Source organism: Ambystoma mexicanum, chromosome 3q (genome assembly GCF_040938575.1).
Source record: "Ambystoma mexicanum isolate Mex_15411 chromosome 3q, UKY_AmexF1_1, whole genome shotgun sequence".
In the NCBI taxonomy this organism is placed as follows: domain Eukaryota; kingdom Metazoa; phylum Chordata; class Amphibia; order Caudata; family Ambystomatidae; genus Ambystoma; species Ambystoma mexicanum.
This window is the reverse complement of record NC_090926.1, coordinates 1,286,871,759-1,286,896,064: the sequence shown is the minus strand read 5'-3', so window position 1 is coordinate 1,286,896,064 and position 24,306 is coordinate 1,286,871,759.

Below are 24,306 nucleotides of genomic sequence, written 5' to 3'. Positions count from 1 at the left end.
AGCTTCCCTGTCAATGGGGGTTACAGATCGCCCACCTCTGCTTCAGAGACAGCACTGGGAGCTGCCCTGTCACTGGGGTCCGAGAGCCCTCACCTCTGCTGCAGAGACAGCGCTGGGAGCTTCCCTGTCACTGGGGTTAGAGACCCCCCACCTCTGCTTCAGAGACAGCACTGGGAGCTGCTCTGTCACGGGTTAGAGACCCCCCTCACCTCTGCTGCAGAGACAGCACTGAGAGCTGCCCTGTCACTGGGGTTAGAGACCCCCCTCACCTCTTATGCAGAGACAGCACTGGGAGCTGCCCTGTCACTGGAGTTAGAGACCCCCCTTAACTCTGTTTCAGAGACAGCACTGGGAGCTGCCCTGTCACTGGGGTTACAGACCCCCCTCACCTCTGCTGCAGAGACAGCACTGAGAGCTGCCCTGTCACTGGGCTTAGAGACCCCCCTCACCTCTGCTACAGAGGCAGCACTGGGAGCTGCCCTCCCTCACCTCTGCTGCTAGTGACCCGCTGCCCTGTCACTGGGGTTAGAGACCCCCTCACCTCTGCTGCAGAGAAAGCACTGGGAGCTGCCCTGTCACTGGGGTTAGAGACCCCCCTCACCTCTGCTTCAGAGACAGCACTGGGAGCTGCCCTGTCACTGGGGTTAGAGACCCCCCTAACCTCTGCTTCAGAGACAGCACTGGGAGCTGCCCTGTCACTGGGGTTAGAGACCCCCCTCGCCTCTGCTGCAGAGACAGCACTGGGAGCTGCCCTGTCACTGGGGTTAGAGACCCCCCTCGCCTCTGCTGCAGAGACAGCACTGAGAGCTGCCCTGTCACTGGGGTTAGAGACCCCCCTCGCCTCTGCTGCAGAGACAGCACTGGGAGCTGCCCTGTCACTGGGGTTAGAGGCCCCCCTCACCTCTGCTGCAGAGAGAGCACTGGGAGCTGCCCTGTCACTGGGGTTAGAGGCCCCCCTCACCTCTGCTGCAGAGACAGCACTGGGAGCTGCCCTGTCACTGGGGTTAGAGACCCCCCTCACCTCTGCTACAGAGGCAGCACTGGGAGCTGCCCTCCCTCACCTCTGCTGCTAGTGACCCCCCTCACCTCTGCTGCAGAGGCAGCACTGGGAGCTGCCCTGTCACTGGGGTTAGAGGCCCCCCTCACCTCTGCTGCAGAGAGAGCACTGGGAGCTGCCCTGTCACTGGGGTTAGAGGCCCCCCTCACCTCTGCTGCAGAGACAGCACTGGGAGCTGCCCTGTCACTGGGGTTAGAGACCCCCCTCACCTCTGCTTCAGAGACAGCACTGGGAGCTGCCCTGTCACTGGGGTTAGAGACCCACCTCACCTATGCTGTAGAGACAGCACTGAGAGCTGCCCTGTCACTGGGGTTAGAGACCCCCCTCACCTCTGCTTCAGAGACAGCACTGGGAGCTGCCCTGTCACTGGGGTTAGAGACCCCCCCACCTCTGCTTCAGAGACAGCACTGGGAGCTGACCTGTCACTGGGGTCAGCGATCCCTCACCTCTGCTGCAGAGACAGCTCTGGGAGCTTCCCTGTCAATGGGGGTTACAGATCGCCCACCTCTGCGTCAGAGACAGCACTGGGAGCTGCCCTGTCACTGGGGTCCGAGAGCCCTCACCTCTGCTGCAGAGACTGCGCTGGGAGCTTCCCTGTCACTGGGGTTAGAGACCCCCCACCTCTGCTTCAGAGACAGCACTGGGAGCTGCCCTGTCACTGGGGTTAGAGACCCCCCTCACCTCTGCTGCAGAGACAGCACTGGGAGCTGCCCTGTCACTGGGGTTAGAGACCCCCCTCAACTGTGTTTCAGAGACAGCACTGGGAGCTGCCCAGTCACTGGGGTTAGAGGCCCCCCTCACCTCTGCTGCAGAGACAGCACTGGGAGCTGCCCTGTCACTGGGGTTAGAGACCCCCTCACCTCTGCTTCAGAGACAGCACTGGGAGCTGCCCTGTCACTGGGGTTAGAGACCCACCTCACCTATGCTGCAGAGACAGCACTGAGAGCTGCCCTGTCTCTGGGGTTAGAGACCCCCCTCACCTCTGCTTCAGAGACAGCACTGGGAGCTGCCCTGTCACTGGGGTTAGAGGCCCCCCTCACCTCTGCTGCAGAGACAGCACTGGGAGCTGCCCTGTCACTGGGGTTAGAGACCCCCCTCACCTCTGCTTCAGAGACAGCACTGGGAGCTGCCCTGTCACTGGGGTTAGAAACCTCCCTCACCTCTGCTGCTAGTGACCCCCCTCACCTCTGCTGCAGAGGCAGCACTGGGAGCTGCCCGGTCACTGGGGTTAGAGGCCCCCCTCACCTCTGCTTCAGAGACAGCACTGGGAGCTGCCCTGTCACTGGGGTTAGAGACCCCCCTCACCTCTGCTGCAGAGACAGCACTGGGAGCTGCCCTGTCACTGGGGTTAGAGACCCCCCTCACCTCTGCTGCAGAGACAGCACTGGGAGCTGCCCTGTCACTGGGGTTAGAGACCCCCCTCACCTCTGCTGCAGAGACAGCACTGGGAGCTGCCCTGTCACTGGGGTTAGAGACCCCCCTCACCTCTGCTGCAGAGACAGCACTGGGAGCTGCCCTGTCACTGGGGTTAGAGACCCCCCTTAACTCTGTTTCAGAGACAGCACTGGGAGCTGCCCTGTCACTGGTGTTAGAGGCCCCCCTCACCTCTGCTGCAGAGACAGCACTGGGAGCTGCCCTGTCACTGGGGTTAGAGACCCCCCTCACCTCTGCTTCAGAGACAGCACTGGGAGCTGCCCTGTCACTGTGGTTAGAGACCCACCTCACCTATGCTGCAGAGACAGCACTGAGAGATGCCCTGTCTCTGGGGTTAGAGACCCCCCTCACCTCTGCTTCAGAGACAGCACTGGGAGCTGCCCTGTCACTGGGGTTAGAGGCCCCCCTCACCTCTGCTGCAGAGACAGCACTGGGAGCTGCCTTGTCACTGGGGTTAGAGACCCCCCTCACCTCTGCTTCAGAGACAGCACTGGGAGCTGCCCTGTCACTGGGGTTAGAAACCTCCCTCACCTCTGCTGCTAGTGACCCCCCTCACCTCTGCTGCAGAGGCAGCACTGGGAGCTGCCCTGTCACTGGGGTTAGAGGCCCCCCTCACCTCTGCTGCAGAGACAGCACTGGGAGCTGCCCTGTCACTGGGGTTAGAGAGCCCCCTCACCTCTGCTTCAGAGACAGCACTGGGAGCTGTCCTGTCACTGGGGTTAGAGACCCACCTCACCTATGCTGCAGAGACAGCACTGAGAGCTGCCCTGTCACTGGGGTTAGAGACCCCCCTCACCTCTGCTTCAGAGACAGCACTGGGAGCTGCCCTGTCACTGGGGTTAGAGACCCCCCCCACCTCTGCTTCAGAGACAGCACTGGGAGCTGACCTGTCACTGGGGTCAGCGAGCCCTCACCTCTGCTGCAGAGACAGCTCTGGGAGCTTCCATGTCAATGGGGGTTACAGATCGCCCACCTCTGCTTCAGAGACAGCATTGGGAGCTGCCCTGTCACTGGGGTCCGAGAGCCCTCACCTCTGCTGCAGAGACAGCGCTGGGAGCTTCCCTGTCACTGGGGTTAGAGACCCCCCACCTCTGCTTCAGAGACAGCACTGGGAGCTGCCCTGTCACGGGTTAGAGACCCCCCTCACCTCTGCTGCAGAGACAGCACTGAGAGCTGCCCTGTCACTGGGGTTAGAGACCCCCCTCACCTCTGCTGCAGAGACAGCACTGGGAGCTGCCCTGTCACTGGGTTTAGAGACCCCCCTTACCTCTGCTTCAGAGACAGCACTGGGAGCTCCCCTGTCACTGGGGTTAGAGACCCCACTCACCTCTGCTTCAGAGACAGCACTGGGAGCTGCCCTTTCACTGGGGTTAGAGACCCCCCTCACCTCTGTTTCAGAGACAGCACTGGGAGCTGCCCTGCCACTGGGGTTAGAGACCCCCCTCACCTCTGCTGCAGAGGCAGCACTGGGAGCTGCCCTCCCTCAACTCTGCTGCTAGTGACCCCCCTCACCTCTGCTGCAGAGGCAGCACTGGGAGCTGCTCTGTCACTGGGGTTAGAGACCCCCATGACCTCTGCTGCAGAGACAGCACTGAGCGCTGCCCTGTCACTGGGGTTAGAGACCCCCCTCACCTCTGCTGCAGAGGCAGCACTGGGAGATTCCCTCCCTCACCTCTGCTGCTAGTGACCCCCTCTCCTCTGCTGCAGAGGCAGCACTGGGAGCTGCCCTGTCACTGGGGTTTGAGGCCCCCCTCACCTCTGCTGCAGAGAGAGCACTGGGAGCTGCCCTATCACTGGGGTTAGAGGCCCCACTCACCTCTGCTGCAGAGACAGCACTGGGAGCTGCCCTGTCACTGGGGTTAGAGACCCCCCTCACCTCTGCTTCAGAGACAGCACTGGGAGCTGCCCTCCCTCAACTCTGCTGCTAGTGACCCCCCTCACCTCTGCTGCAGAGGCAGCACTGGGAGCTGCCCTGTCACTGGGATTAGAGGCCCCCCTCACCTCTGCTGCAGAGAGAGCACTGGGAGCTGCCCTGTCACTGGGGTTAGAGACCCCCATGACCTCTGCTGCAGAGACAGCACTGAGCGCTGCCCTGTCACTGGGGTTAGAGACCCCCCTCACCTCTGCTGCAGAGGCAGCACTGGGAGATTCCCTCCCTCACCTCTGCTGCTAGTGACCCCCTCTCCTCTGCTGCAGAGGCAGCACTGGGAGCTGCCCTGTCACTGGGGTTTGAGGCCCCCCTCACCTCTGCTGCAGAGAGAGCACTGGGAGCTGCCCTATCACTGGGGTTAGAGGCCCCACTCACCTCTGCTGCAGAGACAGCACTGGGAGCTGCCCTGTCACTGGGGTTAGAGACCCCCCTCACCTCTGCTTCAGAGACAGCACTGGGAGCTGCCCTGTCACTGGGGTTAGAGACCCATCTCACCTATGCTGCAGAGACAGCACTGAGAGCTGACCTGTCACTGGGGTCAGCGAGCCCTCACCTCTGCTGCAGAGACAGCTCTGGGAGCTTCCCTGTCAATGGAGGTTACAGACACCCCACCTCTGCTTAAGAGACAGCACTGGGAGCTGCCCTGTCACTGGGGTCCGAGAGCCCTCACCTGTGCTTCACAGACAGCGCTGGGAGCTTCCCTGTCACTGGTGTTAGAGACCCCCACCTCTGCTTCAGAGACAGCACTGGGAGCTGCCCTGTCACTGGGGTTAGAGACCTCCCTCAACCTCTGCTTCAGAGACAACACTGGGAGCTGCCCTGTCACTGGGGTTAGAGACCCCCCTCACCTCTGCTGTAGAGACAGCACTGAGAGCTGCCCTGTCACTGGGGTTAGAGACCCCCCTCACCTCTGCTGTAGAGACAGCACTGGGAGCTGCCTTGTCACTGGGGTTAGAGACGCCCCACCTCTGCTTCAGAGACAGCACTGAGAGCTGCCCTGTCACTGGGGTTAGAGACCCCCCTCTTCTCTGCTGTAGAGACAGTACTGGGAGCTGCCCTGTCACTGGGATTAGAGACCCACCACCTCTGCATTAGAGACAGCACTGGGAGCTGCCCTGTCACTGGGGTCATAGAGCCCTCACCTTTGCTTCAGAGACAGCACTGGGAGCTGCCCTGTCAATGGGGTCAGAGATCCCTAACCTCTGCTTCATAGACAGCACTGGGAGTTGCCCTGTCACTGGGGTCCGAGAGCCCTCACCTCTGCTGCAGAGACAGCACTGGGAGCTGTCCTATCACTGGGGTCCGAGACCCCTCACCTCTGCTGCAGAGACAGCACTGGGAGCTGCCCTGTCACTGGGGTCAGAGACCCCTCACCTCTGCTTCAAAGACAGCACTGGGAGCTGCCCTGTCACTGGGGTCATAGAGCCCTCACCTTTGCTTCAGAGACAGCACTGGGTGCTGCCCTGTCACTGGGGTCAGAGAGTCCTCACCTCTGCTTCACACACAGCACTGGCTGCTGCCCTGTTACTGGGGTCAGAGAGCCCTCACCTCTGCTTCAGAGAAAGCACTGGGAGCCTCCCTTCATTGGGGTCATAGGCCCCCCACCTTTGCTTCAGAGACAGCACTGGGAGCTGCCCTATCACTGGTGTCAGACACCCCCCTCACCTCTCCTGCAGAGACAGCACTGGGAGCTGCCCTGTCACTGGGGTCGGTGAGCCCTCACCTCTGCTTCTGAGACAGCACTGGAGGATGCCCTGTCGCTGTGGTCAGAAAACCCTAATCTCTGCTTTATAGACAGCACTGGGAGCTGCCCTGTCACTGGGGTCAGAGAGCCCTCGCCTCTGCTTCAGAGACAGCACTGGGAGCTTCCCTATCACTGGGGTCACAAACCCCTCAGCCCTGCTTCTGAGGCAACACTGGGAGCTGCCCTTTCACTGGGGTCAGAGAGCCCTCAACTCTGCTGCAGAGACAGCACCGGGAGCTGCCCTGTCACTGGGGTCAGAGACCCCTCACCTCTGCTTCAGAGACAGCACTGGGAGCTGCCCTGTCACTGGGGTTAGAGACCCCCCTCACCTCTGCTTCAGAGACAGCACTGGGAGCTGCCCTGTCACTGGGGTTAGAGACCCCCCTCACCTCTGCTGCAGAGACAGCACTGGGAGATGCCCTGTCACTGGGGTTAGAGACCCCCCTCACCTCTGCTGCTTCACTGGGGTTTCTGCTGCAGAGACAGCACTGGGAGATGCCCTGTCACTGGGGTCAGAGACCCCCCTCACCTCTGCTGCAGAGACAGCACTGGGAGCTGCCCTGTCACTGGGGTCAGTGACCCCCCTCACCTCTGCTGCAGAGACAGCACTGGGAGCTGCCCTGTCACTGGGGTTAGAGACCCCCCTCACCTCTGCTGCAGAGACAGCACTGGGAGCTGCCCTGTCACTGGGGTTAGAGACCCCCCTCACCTCTGCTTCAGAGACAGCACTGGGAGCTGCCCTGTCACTGGGGTTAGAGACCCCCCTCACCTCTGCTTCAGAGACAGCACTGGGAGCTGCCCTGTCACTTGGGTTAGAGACCCACCTCACCTCTGCTGCAGAGACAGCACTGAGAGCTGCCGTGTCACTGGGGTTAGAGACCCCCCTCACCTCTGCTTCAGAGTCAGCACTGGGAGCTGCCCTGTCACTGGGGTTAGAGACCCACCTCACCTATGCTGCAGAGACAGCACTGAGAGCTGCCCTGTCACTGGGGTTAGAGACCCCCCTCACCTCTGCTGCAGAGACAGCACTGGGAGCTGCCCTGTCACTGGGGTTAGAGACCCCCCCACCTCTGCTTCAGAGAGAGCACTGGGAGCTGACCTGTCACTGGGGTCAGTGAGCACTCACCTCTGCTGCAGAGACAGCTCTGGGAGCTTCCCTGTCAATGGGGGTTACAGATCGCCCACCTCTGTTTCAGAGACAGCACTGGGAGCTGCCCTGTCACTGGGGTCCGAGAGCCCTCACCTCTGCTGCAGAGACAGCGCTGGGAGCTTCCCTGTCACTGGGGTTAGAGACCCCCTCACCTCTGCTGCAGAGGCAGCACTGGGAGCTGCCCTGTCACTGGGGTTAGAGACCCCCCTTAACTCTGTTTCAGAGACAGCACTTGGAGCTGCCCTGTCACTGGGGTTAGAGACCCCCCTCACCTCTGCTGCAGAGACAACACTGGGAGCTGCCCTGTCACTGGGGTTAGAGACCCCCCTCACCTCTGCTACAGAGGCAGCAATGGGAGCTGCCCTCCCTCACCTCTGCTGCTAGTGACCCCCCCTCACCTCTGCTGCAGAGGCAGCACTGGGAGCAGCCCTGTCACTGTGGTTAGAGGCCCCCCTCACCTCTGCTGCAGAGAGAGCACTGGGAGCTGCCCTGTCACTGGGGTTAGAGACCCCCTCACCTCTGCTTCAGAGACAGCACTGGGAGCTGCCCTGTCACTGGGGTTAGAGACACACCTCACCTATGCTGCAGAGACAGCACTGAGAGCTGCCCTGTCACTGGGGTTAGAGACCCCCCTCACCTCTGCTTCAGAGACAGCACTGGGAGCTGCCCTGTCAATGGGGTTAGAGACCCCCCACCTCTGTTTCAGAGACAGCACTGGGAGCTGACCTGTCAATGGGGTCAGCGAGCCCTCACCTCTGCTGCAGAGACAGCTCTGGGAGCTTCCCTGTCAATGGGGGTTACAGATCGCCCACCTCTGCTTCAGAGACAGCACTGGGAGCTGCCCTGTCACTGGGGTCCGAGAGCCCTCACCTCTGCTGCAGAGACAGCGCTGGGAGCTTCCCTGTCACTGGGGTTAGAGACCCCCCACCTCTGCTTCAGAGACAGCACTGGGAGCTGCCCTGTCACTGGGGTTAGAGACCCCCCTCACTTCTGCTGCAGAGACAGCACTGAGAGCTGCCCTGTCACTGGGGTTAGAGACCCCCCCTCACCTCTGCTTCAGAGACAGCACTGGGAGCTGCCCTGTCACTGGGGTTAGAGACCCTCCTCACCTCTGCTTCAGAGACAGCACTGGGAGCTGCCCTGTCACTGGGGTTAGAGACCCCCCTCACCTCTGTTTCAGAGACAGCACTGGGAGCTGCCCTGTCACTGGGGTTAGAGACCCCCCTCACCTCTGCTGCAGAGACAGCACTGAGAGCTGCCCTGTCACTGGGGTTAGAGACCCCCCTCACCTCTGCTGCAGAGGCAGCACTGGGAGCTGCCCTCCCACAACTCTGCTGCTAGTGACCCCCCTCACCTCTGCTGCAGAGGCAGCATTGGGAGCTGCCCTGTCACTGGGGTTAGAGGCCCCCCTCACCTCTGCTGCAGAGAGAGCACTGGGAGCTGCCCTGTCACTGGGGTTAGAGACCCCCCTCACCTCTGCTGCAGAGACAGCACTGAGAGCTGCCCTGTCAATGGGGTTAGAGACCCCGCTTACCTCTGCTGCAGAGGCAGCACTGGGAGCAGCCCTCCCTCACCTCTGCTGCTAGAGACCCCCTCACCTCTGCTGCAGAGGCAGCACTGGGAGCAGCCCTGTCACTGGGGTCAGAGGCCCCCCTCACCTCTGCTGCAGAGAGAGCACTGGGAGCTGACCTATCACTGGGGTTAGAGGCCCGCCTCACCTCTGCTGCAGAGACAGCACTGAGAGCTGCCCTGTCACTGGGGTTAGAGACCCCCCTCACCTCTGCTTCAGAGACAGCACTGGGAGCTGCCCTGTCACTGGGGTTACAGACCCACCTCACCTATGCTGCAGAGACAGCACTGAGAGCTGCCCTGTCACTGGGGTTAGAGACCTCCCTCACCTCTGCTTCAGAGACAGCACTGGGAGCTGCCCTGTCACTGGGGTTAGAGACCCCCCACCTCTGCTTCAGAGACAGCACTGGGAGCTGCCCTGTCACTGGGGTTAGAGACCTCCCTCAACCTCTGCTTCAGAGACAACACTGGGAGCTGCCCTGTCACTGGGGTTAGAGACCCCCCTCACCTCTGCTGTAGAGACAGCACTGAGAGCTGCCCTGTCACTGGGGTTAGAGACCCCCCTCACCTCTGCTGTAGAGACAGCACTGGGAGCTGCCTTGTCACTGGGGTTAGAGACGCCCCACCTCTGCTTCAGAGACAGCACTGAGAGCTGCCCTGTCACTGGGGTTAGAGACCCCCCTCTTCTCTGCTGTAGAGACAGTACTGGGAGCTGCCCTGTCACTGGGATTAGAGACCCACCACCTCTGCATTAGAGACAGCACTGGGAGCTGCCCTGTCACTGGGGTCATAGAGCCCTCACCTTTGCTTCAGAGACAGCACTGGGAGCTGCCCTGTCAATGGGGTCAGAGATCCCTAACCTCTGCTTCATAGACAGCACTGGGAGTTGCCCTGTCACTGGGGTCCGAGAGCCCTCACCTCTGCTGCAGAGACAGCACTGGGAGCTGTCCTATCACTGGGGTCCGAGACCCCTCACCTCTGCTGCAGAGACAGCACTGGGAGCTGCCCTGTCACTGGGGTCAGAGACCCCTCACCTCTGCTTCAAAGACAGCACTGGGAGCTGCCCTGTCACTGGGGTCATAGAGCCCTCACCTTTGCTTCAGAGACAGCACTGGGTGCTGCCCTGTCACTGGGGTCAGAGAGCCCTCACCTCTGCTTCACACACAGCACTGGCTGCTGCCCTGTTACTGGGGTCAGAGAGCCCTCACCTCTGCTTCAGAGAAAGCACTGGGAGCTTCCCTTCATTGGGGTCATAGGCCCCCCACCTTTGCTTCAGAGACAGCACTGGGAGCTGCCCTATCACTGGTGTCAGACACCCCCCTCACCTCTGCTGCAGAGACAGCACTGGGAGCTGCCCTGTCACTGGGGTCGGTGAGCCATCACCTCTGCTTCTGAGACAGCACTGGGGGATGCCCTGTCGCTGTGGTCAGAAAACCCTAATCTCTGCTTTATAGACAGCACTGGGAGCTGCCCTGTCACTGGGGTCAGAGAGCCCTCGCCTCTGCTTCAGAGACAGCACTGGGAGCTTCCCTATCACTGGGGTCACAAACCCCTCAGCCCTGCTTCTGAGGCAACACTGGGAGCTGCCCTTTCACTGGGGTCAGAGAGCCCTCAACTCTGCTGCAGAGACAGCACCGGGAGCTGCCCTGTCACTGGGGTCAGAGACCCCTCACCTCTGCTTCAGAGACAGCACTGGGAGCTGCCCTGTCACTGGGGTTAGAGACCCCCCTCACCTCTGCTTCAGAGACAGCACTGGGAGCTGCCCTGTCACTGGGGTTAGAGACCCCCCTCACCTCTGCTGCAGAGACAGCACTGGGAGATGCCCTGTCACTGGGGTTAGAGACCCCCCTCACCTCTGCTGCTTCACTGGGGTTTCTGCTGCAGAGACAGCACTGGGAGATGCCCTGTCACTGGGGTCAGAGACCCCCCTCACCTCTGCTGCAGAGACAGCACTGGGAGCTGCCCTGTCACTGGGGTCAGTGACCCCCCTCACCTCTGCTGCAGAGACAGCACTGGGAGCTGCCCTGTCACTGGGGTCAGAGACCCCCCCTCACCTCTTCTTCAAAGACAGCACTGGGAGCTGCTCTGTCACTGCGGTCGAGAGCCCTCACCTCTGTTGCAGAGACAGTACTGGGAGCTGCCCTGTCAATGGGGTCCAAGAGCCCTCACCTCGCTGCAGAGACAGCACTGGGAGCTGCCCTGTCACTGGGGTCCGAGACCCCTCACCTCTGCTGCAGAGACAGCACTGGGAGTTGCCCTGTCACTGGGGTCAGAGAACCCTCGCCTCTGCTTCAGACACAGCACTGGGAGCTGCCCTGTCGCTGGGGTCAGGGAGCCCTCACCTCTGATTCAGAGACAGCACTGGGAGCTTCCCTTCATTGGGGTCATAGACCTCCCCACCTCTGCTTCAGAGACAGCACTGGGAGCTGCCCTGTCACTGGGGTCAAAGACACCCCTCACCTCTGCTTCAGAGAAAGCACTGGGAGCTGCCCTGTCACTGGGGTCAGAGAGCCCTCACCTCTGCTTCAGAGACAGCACTGGGAGCTTCCCTTCGTTGGGGTCATAGACCCCCCACCTCTGCTTCAGAGACAGCACTGGGAGCTGCCCTATCACTGGTGTCAGAGACCCCCCTCACCTCTGCTGCAGAGACAGCACTGGGAGCTGCCCTGTCGCTGTGGTCAGAAAACCCTCATCTCTGCTTTATAGACAGCACTGGGAGCTGCCCTGTCACTGGGGTCAGGGAGCCCTTGCCTCTGCTTCAGAGACAGCACTGGGAGCTTCCCTTCATTGGGGTCATAGACCCCCCAACTCTGCTTCAGAGACAGCACTGGGAGCTCCCTGTCACTGGGGTCAGAGACCCCTCACCTCTTCTTCAAAGACAGCACTGGGAGCTGCCCTGTCACTGCGGTCGAGAGCCCTCACCTCTGCTGCAGAGACAGCACTGGAAGCTGCCCTGTCACTGGGGTCCGAGACCCCTCACCTCTGCTGCAGAGACAGCACTGGGAGGTGCCCTGTCACTGGGGTCAGAGACACCCCTCACCTCTGCTTCAGAGACAGCACTGAGAGCTGCCCTGTCACTGGGGTCAGAGACCCCCCCTCACCTCTTCTTCAAAGACAGCACTGGGAGCTGCTCTGTCACTGCGGTCGAGAGCCCTCACCTCTGCTGCAGAGACAGTACTGGGAGCTGCCCTGTCACTGGGGTCCAAGAGCCCTCACCTCGCTGCAGAGACAGCACTGGGAGCTGCCCTGTCACTGGGGTCCGAGACCCCTCACCTCTGCTGCAGAGACAGCACTGGGAGTTGCCCTGTCACTGGGGTCAGAGAGCCCTCGCCTCTGCTTCAGACACAGCACTGGGAGCTGCCCTGTCGCTGGGGTCAGGGAGCCCTCACCTCTGATTCAGAGACAGCACTGGGAGCTTCCCTTCATTGGGGTCATAGACCTCCCCACCTCTGCTTCAGAGACAGCACTGGGAGCTGCCCTGTCACTGGGGTCAAAGACACCCCTCACCTCTGCTTCAGAGAAAGCACTGGGAGCTGCCCTGTCACTGGGGTCAGAGAGCCCTCACCTCTGCTTCAGAGACAGCACTGGGAGCTTCCCTTCGTTGGGGTCATAGATCCCCCACCTGTGCTTCAGAGACAGCACTGGGAGCTGCCCTATCACTGGTGTCAGAGACCCCCCTCACCTCTGCTGCAGAGACAGCACTGGGAGCTGCCCTGTCGCTGTGGTCAGAAAACCCTCATCTCTGCTTTATAGACAGCACTGGGAGCTGCCCTGTCACTGGGGTCAGGGAGCCCTTGCCTCTGCTTCAGAGACAGCACTGGGAGCTTCCCTATCACTGGGGTCATAGACCCCTCAGCCCTGCTTCTGAGGCAGCACTGGGAGCTGCCCTGTCACTGGGGTCAGAGAGCCCTCAACTCTGCTGCAGATACAGCACCGGGAGCTGCCCTGTCACTGGGGTCAGAGACCCCTCACCTCTGCTTCAGAAACAGCATTGGGAGCTGCCTTGTCACTGGGGTCAGAGACCCCCCTCACCTCTGCTGCAGAGACAGCACTGAGAGCTGCCCTGTCACTGGGGTTAGAGACCGCCCTCACCTCTGCTTCAGAGACAGCACTGGGAGCTGCCCTGTCACTGGGGTTAGAGACCCTCCTCACCTCTGCTGCAGAGACAGCAGTGGAAGCTGCCCTGTCACTGGGGTCAGAGACCCCCCTCACCTCTGCTGCAGAGGCAGCACTGGGAGCTGCCCTGTCACTGGGGTCAGAGAGCCCTCACCTCTGCTTCACACACAGCACTGGCTGCTGCCCTGTCACTGGGGTCAGAGAGCCCTCACCTCTGCTTCAGAGAAAGCACTGGGAGCTTCCCTTCATTGGGGTCATAGCCCCCCACCTTTGCTTCAGAGACAGCACTGGGAGCTGCCCTATCACTGGTGTCAGAGACCCCCTTAACCTCTGCTGCAGAGACAGCACTGGGAGCTGCCCTGTCACTGGGGTCGGTGAGCCCTCACCTCTGCTTCAGAGACAGCACTGGGAGCTGCCCTGCCGCTGTGGTCAGAAAACCCTAATCTCTGCTTTATAGACAGCACTGGGAGCTGCCCTGTCACTGGGGTCAGAGAGCCCTCGCCTCTGCTTCAGAGACAGCACTGGGAGCTTCCCTATCACTGGGGTCACAAACCCCTCAGCCCTGCTTCTGGGGCAACACTGGGAGCTGCCCTTTCACTGTGGTCAGAGAGCCCTCAACTCTGCTGCAGAGACAGCACCGGGAGCTGCCCTGTCACTGGGGTCAGAGACCCCTCACCTCTGCTTCAGAGACAGCACTGGGAGCTGCCCTGTCACTGGGGTTAGAGACCCCCCTCACCTCTGCTTCAGAGACAGCACTGGGAGATGCCCTGTCACTGGGGTTAGAGACCCCCCTCACCTCTGCTGCAGAGACAGCACTGGGAGATGCCCTGTCACTGGGGTTAGAGCCCCCCTCACCTCTGCTGCTTCACTGGGGTTTCTGCTGCAGAGACAGCACTGGGAGATGCCCTGTCACTGGGGTCAGAGACCCCCCTCACCTCTGCTGCAGAGACAGCACTGAGAGCTGCCCTGTCACTGGGGTTAGAGACCCCCCTCACCTCTGCTGCAGAGACAGCACTGGGAGCTGCCCTGTCACTGGGGTTAGAGACCCCCCTCACCTCTGCTTCAGAGACAGCACTGGGAGCTGCCCTGTCACTGGGGTTAGAGACCCCCCTAACCACTGCTTCAGAGACAGCACTGGGAGATGCCCTATCACTGGGTTTAGAGACCCCCCTCACCTCTGCTGCAGAGACAGCACTGGGAGCTGCCTGTCACTGGGGTTAGAGACCCCCCTCAACTCTGTTTCACAGACAGCACTGGGAGCTGCCCTGTCACTGGGGTTAGAGACCCCCCTCACCTCTGCTACAGAGGCAGCACTGGGAGCTGCCCTGTCACTGGGGTTAGAGGCCCCCCTCACCTCTGCTGCAGAGAGAGCACTGGGAGCTGCCCTGTCACTGGGGTTAGAGGCCCCCCTCACCTCTGCTGCAGAGAGAGCACTGGGAGCTGCCCTGTCACTGGGGTTAGAGGCCCCCCTCACCTCTGCTGCAGAGAAAGCACTGGGAGCTGCCCTGTCACTGGGGTTAGAGACCCCCCTCACCTCTGCTTCAGAGACAGCACTGGGAGCTGCCCTGTCACTGGGGTTAGAGACCCACCTCACCTATGCTGCAGAGACAGCACTGAGAGCTGCCCTGTCACTGGGGTTAGAGACCCCCCTCACCTCTGCTTCAGAGACAGCACTGGGAGCTGCCCTGTCACTGGGGTTAGAGACCCCCCCCACCTCTGCTTCAGAGACAGCACTGGGAGCTGACCTGTCACTGGGGTCAGCGAGCCCTCACCTCTGCTGCAGAGACAGCTCTGGGAGCTTCCCTGTCAATGGGGTTACAGATCGCCCACCTCTGCTTCAGAGACAGCACTGGGAGCTGCCCTGTCACTGGGGTCCGAGAGCCCTCACCTCTGCTGCAGAGACAGCGCTGGGAGCTTCCCTGTCACTGGGGTTAGAGACCCCGCTCAACTCTGCTGCAGAGACAGCACTGAGAGCTGCCCTGTCACTGGGGTTAGAGACCCCCCTCACCTCTGCTACAGAGGCAGCACTGGGAGCTGCCCTCCCTCACCTCTGCTGCTAGTGACCCCCCTCACCTCTGCTGCAGAGGCAGCACTGGGAGCTGCCCTGTCACTGGGGTTAGAGGCCCCCCTCACCTCTGCTGCAGAGAGAGCACTGGGAGCTGCCCTGTCACTGGGGTTAGAGGCCCCCCTCACCTCTGCTGCAGAGACAGCACTGGGAGCTGCCCTGTCACTGGGGTTAGAGACCCCCCTCACCTCTGCTTCAGAGACAGCACTGGGAGCTGCCCTGTCACTGGGGTTAGAGACCCACCTCACCTATGCTGCAGAGACAGCACTGGGAGTTGCCCTGTCACTGGGGTTAGAGACCCCCCCACCTCTGCTTCAGAGACAGCACTGGGAGCTGACCTGTCACTGGGGTCAGCGAGCCCTCACCTCTGCTGCAGAGACAGCTCTGGGAGCATCCCTGTCAATGGGGTTACAGATTGCCCACCTCTGCTTCAGAGACAGCACTGGGAGCTGCCCTGTCACTGGGGTCCGAGAGCCCTCACCTCTGCTGCAGAGACAGCGCTGGGAGCTTCCCTGTCACTGGGGTTAGAGACCCCCCTCACCTCTGCTGCAGAGACAGCACTGAGAGCTGCCCTGTCACTGGGGTTAGAGACCCCCCTCACCTCTGCTGCAGAGACAGCACTGGGAGCTGCCCTGTCACTGGGGTTAGAGACCCCCATTAACTCTGTTTCAGAGACAGCACGGGGAGCTGCCCTGTCACTGGGGTTACAGACCCCCCTCACCTCTGCTGCAGAGACAGCACTGAGAGCTTCCCTGTCACTGGGGTTAGAGACCCCCCTCACCTCTGCTACAGAGGCAGCACTGGGAGCTGCCCTCCCTCACCTCTGCTGCTAGTGACCCCCCCTCACCTCTGCTGCAGAGGCAGCACTGGGAGCTGCCCTGTCACTGGGGTTAGAGGCCCCCCTCACCTCTGCTGCAGAGAAAGCACTGGGAGCTGCCCTGTCACTGGGGTTAGAGGCCCCCCTCACCTCTGCTGCAGAGACAGCACTGGGAGCTGCCCTGTCACTGGGATTAGAGACCCCCCTCACCTCTGCTTCAAAGACAGAACTGGGAGCTGCCCTGTCACTGGGGTTAGAGACCCACCTGACCTATGCTGCAGAGACAGCACTGAGAGCTGCCCTGTCACTGGGGTTAGAGACCCCCCTCACCTCTGCTTCAGAGACAGCACTGGGAGCTGCCCTGTCACTGGGGTTAGCGACCCCCCACCACTGCTTCAGAGACAGCACTGGGAGCTGACCCGTCACTGGGGTCAGCGAGCCCTCACCTCTGCTGCAGAGACAGCTCTGGGAGCTTCCCTGTCAATGGGGGTTACAGATCGCCCACCTCTGCTTCAGAGACAGCACTGGGAGCTGCCCTGTCACTGGGGTCCGAGAGCCCTCACCTCTGCTGCAGAGACAGCGCTGGGAGCTTCCCTGTCACTGGGGTTAGAGACCCCCCACCTCTGCTTCAGAGACAGCACTGGGAGCTGCTCTGTCACGGGTTAGAGACCCCCCTCACCTCTGCTGCAGAGACAGCACTGAGAGCTGCCCTGTCACTGGGGTTAGAGACCCCCCTCACCTCTTATGCAGAGACAGCACTGGGAGCTGCCCTGTCACTGGAGTTAGAGACCCCCCTTAACTCTGTTTCAGAGACAGCACTGGGAGCTGCCCTGTCACTGGGGTTACAGACCCCCCTCACCTCTGCTGCAGAGACAGCACTGAGAGCTGCCCTGTCACTGGGCTTAGAGACCCCCCTCACCTCTGCTACAGAGGCAGCACTGGGAGCTGCCCTCCCTCACCTCTGCTGCTAGTGACCCGCTGCCCTGTCACTGGGGTTAGAGACCCCCTCACCTCTGCTGCAGAGAAAGCACTGGGAGCTGCCCTGTCACTGGGGTTAGAGACCCCCCTCACCTCTGCTTCAGAGACAGCACTGGGAGCTGCCCTGTCACTGGGGTTAGAGACCCCCCTAACCTCTGCTTCAGAGACAGCACTGGGAGCTGCCCTGTCACTGGGGTTAGAGACCCCCCTCGCCTCTGCTGCAGAGACAGCACTGGGAGCTGCCCTGTCACTGGGGTTAGAGACCCCCCTCGCCTCTGCTGCAGAGACAGCACTGAGAGCTGCCCTGTCACTGGGGTTAGAGACCCCCCTCGCCTCTGCTGCAGAGACAGCACTGGGAGCTGCCCTGTCACTGGGGTTAGAGGCCCCCCTCACCTCTGCTGCAGAGAGAGCACTGGGAGCTGCCCTGTCACTGGGGTTAGAGGCCCCCCTCACCTCTGCTGCAGAGACAGCACTGGGAGCTGCCCTGTCACTGGGGTTAGAGACCCCCCTCACCTCTGCTACAGAGGCAGCACTGGGAGCTGCCCTCCCTCACCTCTGCTGCTAGTGACCCCCCTCACCTCTGCTGCAGAGGCAGCACTGGGAGCTGCCCTGTCACTGGGGTTAGAGGCCCCCCTCACCTCTGCTGCAGAGAGAGCACTGGGAGCTGCCCTGTCACTGGGGTTAGAGGCCCCCCTCACCTCTGCTGCAGAGACAGCACTGGGAGCTGCCCTGTCACTGGGGTTAGAGACCCCCCTCACCTCTGCTTCAGAGACAGCACTGGGAGCTGCCCTGTCACTGGGGTTAGAGACCCACCTCACCTATGCTGTAGAGACAGCACTGAGAGCTGCCCTGTCACTGGGGTTAGAGACCCCCCTCACCTCTGCTTCAGAGACAGCACTGGGAGCTGCCCTGTCACTGGGGTTAGAGACCCCCCCACCTCTGCTTCAGAGACAGCACTGGGAGCTGACCTGTCACTGGGGTCAGCGATCCCTCACCTCTGCTGCAGAGACAGCTCTGGGAGCTTCCCTGTCAATGGGGGTTACAGATCGCCCACCTCTGCGTCAGAGACAGCACTGGGAGCTGCCCTGTCACTGGGGTCCGAGAGCCCTCACCTCTGCTGCAGAGACTGCGCTGGGAGCTTCCCTGTCACTGGGGTTAGAGACCCCCCACCTCTGCTTCAGAGACAGCACTGGGAGCTGCCCTGTCACTGGGGTTAGAGACCCCCCTCACCTCTGCTGCAGAGACAGCACTGGGAGCTGCCCTGTCACTGGGGTTAGAGACCCCCCTCAACTGTGTTTCAGAGACAGCACTGGGAGCTGCCCAGTCACTGGGGTTAGAGGCCCCCCTCACCTCTGCTGCAGAGACAGCACTGGGAGCTGCCCTGTCACTGGGGTTAGAGACCCCCTCACCTCTGCTTCAGAGACAGCACTGGGAGCTGCCCTGTCACTGGGGTTAGAGACCCACCTCACCTATGCTGCAGAGACAGCACTGAGAGCTGCCCTGTCTCTGGGGTTAGAGACCCCCCTCACCTCTGCTTCAGAGACAGCACTGGGAGCTGCCCTGTCACTGGGGTTAGAGGCCCCCCTCACCTCTGCTGCAGAGACAGCACTGGGAGCTGCCCTGTCACTGGGGTTAGAGACCCCCCTCACCTCTGCTTCAGAGACAGCACTGGGAGCTGCCCTGTCACTGGGGTTAGAAACCTCCCTCACCTCTGCTGCTAGTGACCCCCCTCACCTCTGCTGCAGAGGCAGCACTGGGAGCTGCCCGGTCACTGGGGTTAGAGGCCCCCCTCACCTCTGCTTCAGAGACAGCACTGGGAGCTGCCCTGTCACTGGGGTTAGAGACCCCCCTCACCTCTGCTGCAGAGACAGCACTGGGAGCTGCCCTGTCACTGGGGTTAGAGACCCCCCTCACCTCTGCTGCAGAGACAGCACTGGGAGCTGCCCTGTCACTGGGGTTAGAGACCCCCCTCACCTCTGCTGCAGAGACAGCACTGGGAGCTGCCCTGTCACTGGGGTTAGAGACCCCCCTCACCTCTGCTGCAGAGACAGCACTGGGAGCTGCCCTGTCACTGGGGTTAGAGACCCCCCTTAACTCTGTTTCAGAGACAGCACTGGGAGCTGCCCTGTCACTGGTGTTAGAGGCCCCCCTCACCTCTGCTGCAGAGACAGCACTGGGAGCTGCCCTGTCACTGGGGTTAGAGACCCCCCTCACCTCTGCTTCAGAGACAGCACTGGGAGCTGCCCTGTCACTGTGGTTAGAGACCCACCTCACCTATGCTGCAGAGACAGCACTGAGAGATGCCCTGTCTCTGGGGTTAGAGACCCCCCTCACCTCTGCTTCAGAGACAGCACTGGGAGCTGCCCTGTCACTGGGGTTAGAGGCCCCCCTCACCTCTGCTGCAGAGACAGCACTGGGAGCTGCCTTGTCACTGGGGTTAGAGACCCCCCTCACCTCTGCTTCAGAGACAGCACTGGGAGCTGCCCTGTCACTGGGGTTAGAAACCTCCCTCACCTCTGCTGCTAGTGACCCCCCTCACCTCTGCTGCAGAGGCAGCACTGGGAGCTGCCCTGTCACTGGGGTTAGAGGCCCCCCTCACCTCTGCTGCAGAGACAGCACTGGGAGCTGCCCTGTCACTGGGGTTAGAGAGCCCCCTCACCTCTGCTTCAGAGACAGCACTGGGAGCTGTCCTGTCACTGGGGTTAGAGACCCACCTCACCTATGCTGCAGAGACAGCACTGAGAGCTGCCCTGTCACTGGGGTTAGAGACCCCCCTCACCTCTGCTTCAGAGACAGCACTGGGAGCTGCCCTGTCACTGGGGTTAGAGACCCCCCCCACCTCTGCTTCAGAGACAGCACTGGGAGCTGACCTGTCACTGGGGTCAGCGAGCCCTCACCTCTGCTGCAGAGACAGCTCTGGGAGCTTCCATGTCAATGGGGGTTACAGATCGCCCACCTCTGCTTCAGAGACAGCATTGGGAGCTGCCCTGTCACTGGGGTCCGAGAGCCCTCACCTCTGCTGCAGAGACAGCGCTGGGAGCTTCCCTGTCACTGGGGTTAGAGACCCCCCACCTCTGCTTCAGAGACAGCACTGGGAGCTGCCCTGTCACGGGTTAGAGACCCCCCTCACCTCTGCTGCAGAGACAGCACTGAGAGCTGCCCTGTCACTGGGGTTAGAGACCCCCCTCACCTCTGCTGCAGAGACAGCACTGGGAGCTGCCCTGTCACTGGGTTTAGAGACCCCCCTTACCTCTGCTTCAGAGACAGCACTGGGAGCTCCCCTGTCACTGGGGTTAGAGACCCCACTCACCTCTGCTTCAGAGACAGCACTGGGAGCTGCCCTTTCACTGGGGTTAGAGACCCCCCTCACCTCTGTTTCAGAGACAGCACTGGGAGCTGCCCTGCCACTGGGGTTAGAGACCCCCCTCACCTCTGCTGCAGAGGCAGCACTGGGAGCTGCCCTCCCTCAACTCTGCTGCTAGTGACCCCCCTCACCTCTGCTGCAGAGGCAGCACTGGGAGCTGCTCTGTCACTGGGGTTAGAGACCCCCATGACCTCTGCTGCAGAGACAGCACTGAGCGCTGCCCTGTCACTGGGGTTAGAGACCCCCCTCACCTCTGCTGCAGAGGCAGCACTGGGAGATTCCCTCCCTCACCTCTGCTGCTAGTGACCCCCTCTCCTCTGCTGCAGAGGCAGCACTGGGAGCTGCCCTGTCACTGGGGTTTGAGGCCCCCCTCACCTCTGCTGCAGAGAGAGCACTGGGAGCTGCCCTATCACTGGGGTTAGAGGCCCCACTCACCTCTGCTGCAGAGACAGCACTGGGAGCTGCCCTGTCACTGGGGTTAGAGACCCCCCTCACCTCTGCTTCAGAGACAGCACTGGGAGCTGCCCTCCCTCAACTCTGCTGCTAGTGACCCCCCTCACCTCTGCTGCAGAGGCAGCACTGGGAGCTGCCCTGTCACTGGGATTAGAGGCCCCCCTCACCTCTGCTGCAGAGAGAGCACTGGGAGCTGCCCTGTCACTGGGGTTAGAGACCCCCATGACCTCTGCTGCAGAGACAGCACTGAGCGCTGCCCTGTCACTGGGGTTAGAGACCCCCCTCACCTCTGCTGCAGAGGCAGCACTGGGAGATTCCCTCCCTCACCTCTGCTGCTAGTGACCCCCTCTCCTCTGCTGCAGAGGCAGCACTGGGAGCTGCCCTGTCACTGGGGTTTGAGGCCCCCCTCACCTCTGCTGCAGAGAGAGCACTGGGAGCTGCCCTATCACTGGGGTTAGAGGCCCCACTCACCTCTGCTGCAGAGACAGCACTGGGAGCTGCCCTGTCACTGGGGTTAGAGACCCCCCTCACCTCTGCTTCAGAGACAGCACTGGGAGCTGCCCTGTCACTGGGGTTAGAGACCCATCTCACCTATGCTGCAGAGACAGCACTGAGAGCTGACCTGTCACTGGGGTCAGCGAGCCCTCACCTCTGCTGCAGAGACAGCTCTGGGAGCTTCCCTGTCAATGGAGGTTACAGACACCCCACCTCTGCTTAAGAGACAGCACTGGGAGCTGCCCTGTCACTGGGGTCCGAGAGCCCTCACCTGTGCTTCACAGACAGCGCTGGGAGCTTCCCTGTCACTGGTGTTAGAGACCCCCACCTCTGCTTCAGAGACAGCACTGGGAGCTGCCCTGTCACTGGGGTTAGAGACCTCCCTCAACCTCTGCTTCAGAGACAACACTGGGAGCTGCCCTGTCACTGGGGTTAGAGACCCCCCTCACCTCTGCTGTAGAGACAGCACTGAGAGCTGCCCTGTCACTGGGGTTAGAGACCCCCCTCACCTCTGCTGTAGAGACAGCACTGGGAGCTGCCTTGTCACTGGGGTTAGAGACGCCCCACCTCTGCTTCAGAGACAGCACTGAGAGCTGCCCTGTCACTGGGGTTAGAGACCCCCCTCTTCTCTGCTGTAGAGACAGTACTGGGAGCTGCCCTGTCACTGGGATTAGAGACCCACCACCTCTGCATTAGAGACAGCACTGGGAGCTGCCCTGTCACTGGGGTCATAGAGCCCTCACCTTTGCTTCAGAGACAGCACTGGGAGCTGCCCTGTCAATGGGGTCAGAGATCCCTAACCTCTGCTTCATAGACAGCACTGGGAGTTGCCCTGTCACTGGGGTCCGAGAGCCCTCACCTCTGCTGCAGAGACAGCACTGGGAGCTGTCCTATCACTGGGGTCCGAGACCCCTCACCTCTGCTGCAGAGACAGCACTGGGAGCTGCCCTGTCACTGGGGTCAGAGACCCCTCACCTCTGCTTCAAAGACAGCACTGGGAGCTGCCCTGTCACTGGGGTCATAGAGCCCTCACCTTTGCTTCAGAGACAGCACTGGGTGCTGCCCTGTCACTGGGGTCAGAGAGTCCTCACCTCTGCTTCACACACAGCACTGGCTGCTGCCCTGTTACTGGGGTCAGAGAGCCCTCACCTCTGCTTCAGAGAAAGCACTGGGAGCCTCCCTTCATTGGGGTCATAGGCCCCCCACCTTTGCTTCAGAGACAGCACTGGGAGCTGCCCTATCACTGGTGTCAGACACCCCCCTCACCTCTCCTGCAGAGACAGCACTGGGAGCTGCCCTGTCACTGGGGTCGGTGAGCCCTCACCTCTGCTTCTGAGACAGCACTGGAGGATGCCCTGTCGCTGTGGTCAGAAAACCCTAATCTCTGCTTTATAGACAGCACTGGGAGCTGCCCTGTCACTGGGGTCAGAGAGCCCTCGCCTCTGCTTCAGAGACAGCACTGGGAGCTTCCCTATCACTGGGGTCACAAACCCCTCAGCCCTGCTTCTGAGGCAACACTGGGAGCTGCCCTTTCACTGGGGTCAGAGAGCCCTCAACTCTGCTGCAGAGACAGCACCGGGAGCTGCCCTGTCACTGGGGTCAGAGACCCCTCACCTCTGCTTCAGAGACAGCACTGGGAGCTGCCCTGTCACTGGGGTTAGAGACCCCCCTCACCTCTGCTTCAGAGACAGCACTGGGAGCTGCCCTGTCACTGGGGTTAGAGACCCCCCTCACCTCTGCTGCAGAGACAGCACTGGGAGATGCCCTGTCACTGGGGTTAGAGACCCCCCTCACCTCTGCTGCTTCACTGGGGTTTCTGCTGCAGAGACAGCACTGGGAGATGCCCTGTCACTGGGGTCAGAGACCCCCCTCACCTCTGCTGCAGAGACAGCACTGGGAGCTGCCCTGTCACTGGGGTCAGTGACCCCCCTCACCTCTGCTGCAGAGACAGCACTGGGAGCTGCCCTGTCACTGGGGTTAGAGACCCCCCTCACCTCTGCTGCAGAGACAGCACTGGGAGCTGCCCTGTCACTGGGGTTAGAGACCCCCCTCACCTCTGCTTCAGAGACAGCACTGGGAGCTGCCCTGTCACTGGGGTTAGAGACCCCCCTCACCTCTGCTTCAGAGACAGCACTGGGAGCTGCCCTGTCACTTGGGTTAGAGACCCACCTCACCTCTGCTGCAGAGACAGCACTGAGAGCTGCCGTGTCACTGGGGTTAGAGACCCCCCTCACCTCTGCTTCAGAGTCAGCACTGGGAGCTGCCCTGTCACTGGGGTTAGAGACCCACCTCACCTATGCTGCAGAGACAGCACTGAGAGCTGCCCTGTCACTGGGGTTAGAGACCCCCCTCACCTCTGCTGCAGAGACAGCACTGGGAGCTGCCCTGTCACTGGGGTTAGAGACCCCCCCACCTCTGCTTCAGAGAGAGCACTGGGAGCTGACCTGTCACTGGGGTCAGTGAGCACTCACCTCTGCTGCAGAGACAGCTCTGGGAGCTTCCCTGTCAATGGGGGTTACAGATCGCCCACCTCTGTTTCAGAGACAGCACTGGGAGCTGCCCTGTCACTGGGGTCCGAGAGCCCTCACCTCTGCTGCAGAGACAGCGCTGGGAGCTTCCCTGTCACTGGGGTTAGAGACCCCCTCACCTCTGCTGCAGAGGCAGCACTGGGAGCTGCCCTGTCACTGGGGTTAGAGACCCCCCTTAACTCTGTTTCAGAGACAGCACTTGGAGCTGCCCTGTCACTGGGGTTAGAGACCCCCCTCACCTCTGCTGCAGAGACAACACTGGGAGCTGCCCTGTCACTGGGGTTAGAGACCCCCCTCACCTCTGCTACAGAGGCAGCAATGGGAGCTGCCCTCCCTCACCTCTGCTGCTAGTGACCCCCCCTCACCTCTGCTGCAGAGGCAGCACTGGGAGCAGCCCTGTCACTGTGGTTAGAGGCCCCCCTCACCTCTGCTGCAGAGAGAGCACTGGGAGCTGCCCTGTCACTGGGGTTAGAGACCCCCTCACCTCTGCTTCAGAGACAGCACTGGGAGCTGCCCTGTCACTGGGGTTAGAGACACACCTCACCTATGCTGCAGAGACAGCACTGAGAGCTGCCCTGTCACTGGGGTTAGAGACCCCCCTCACCT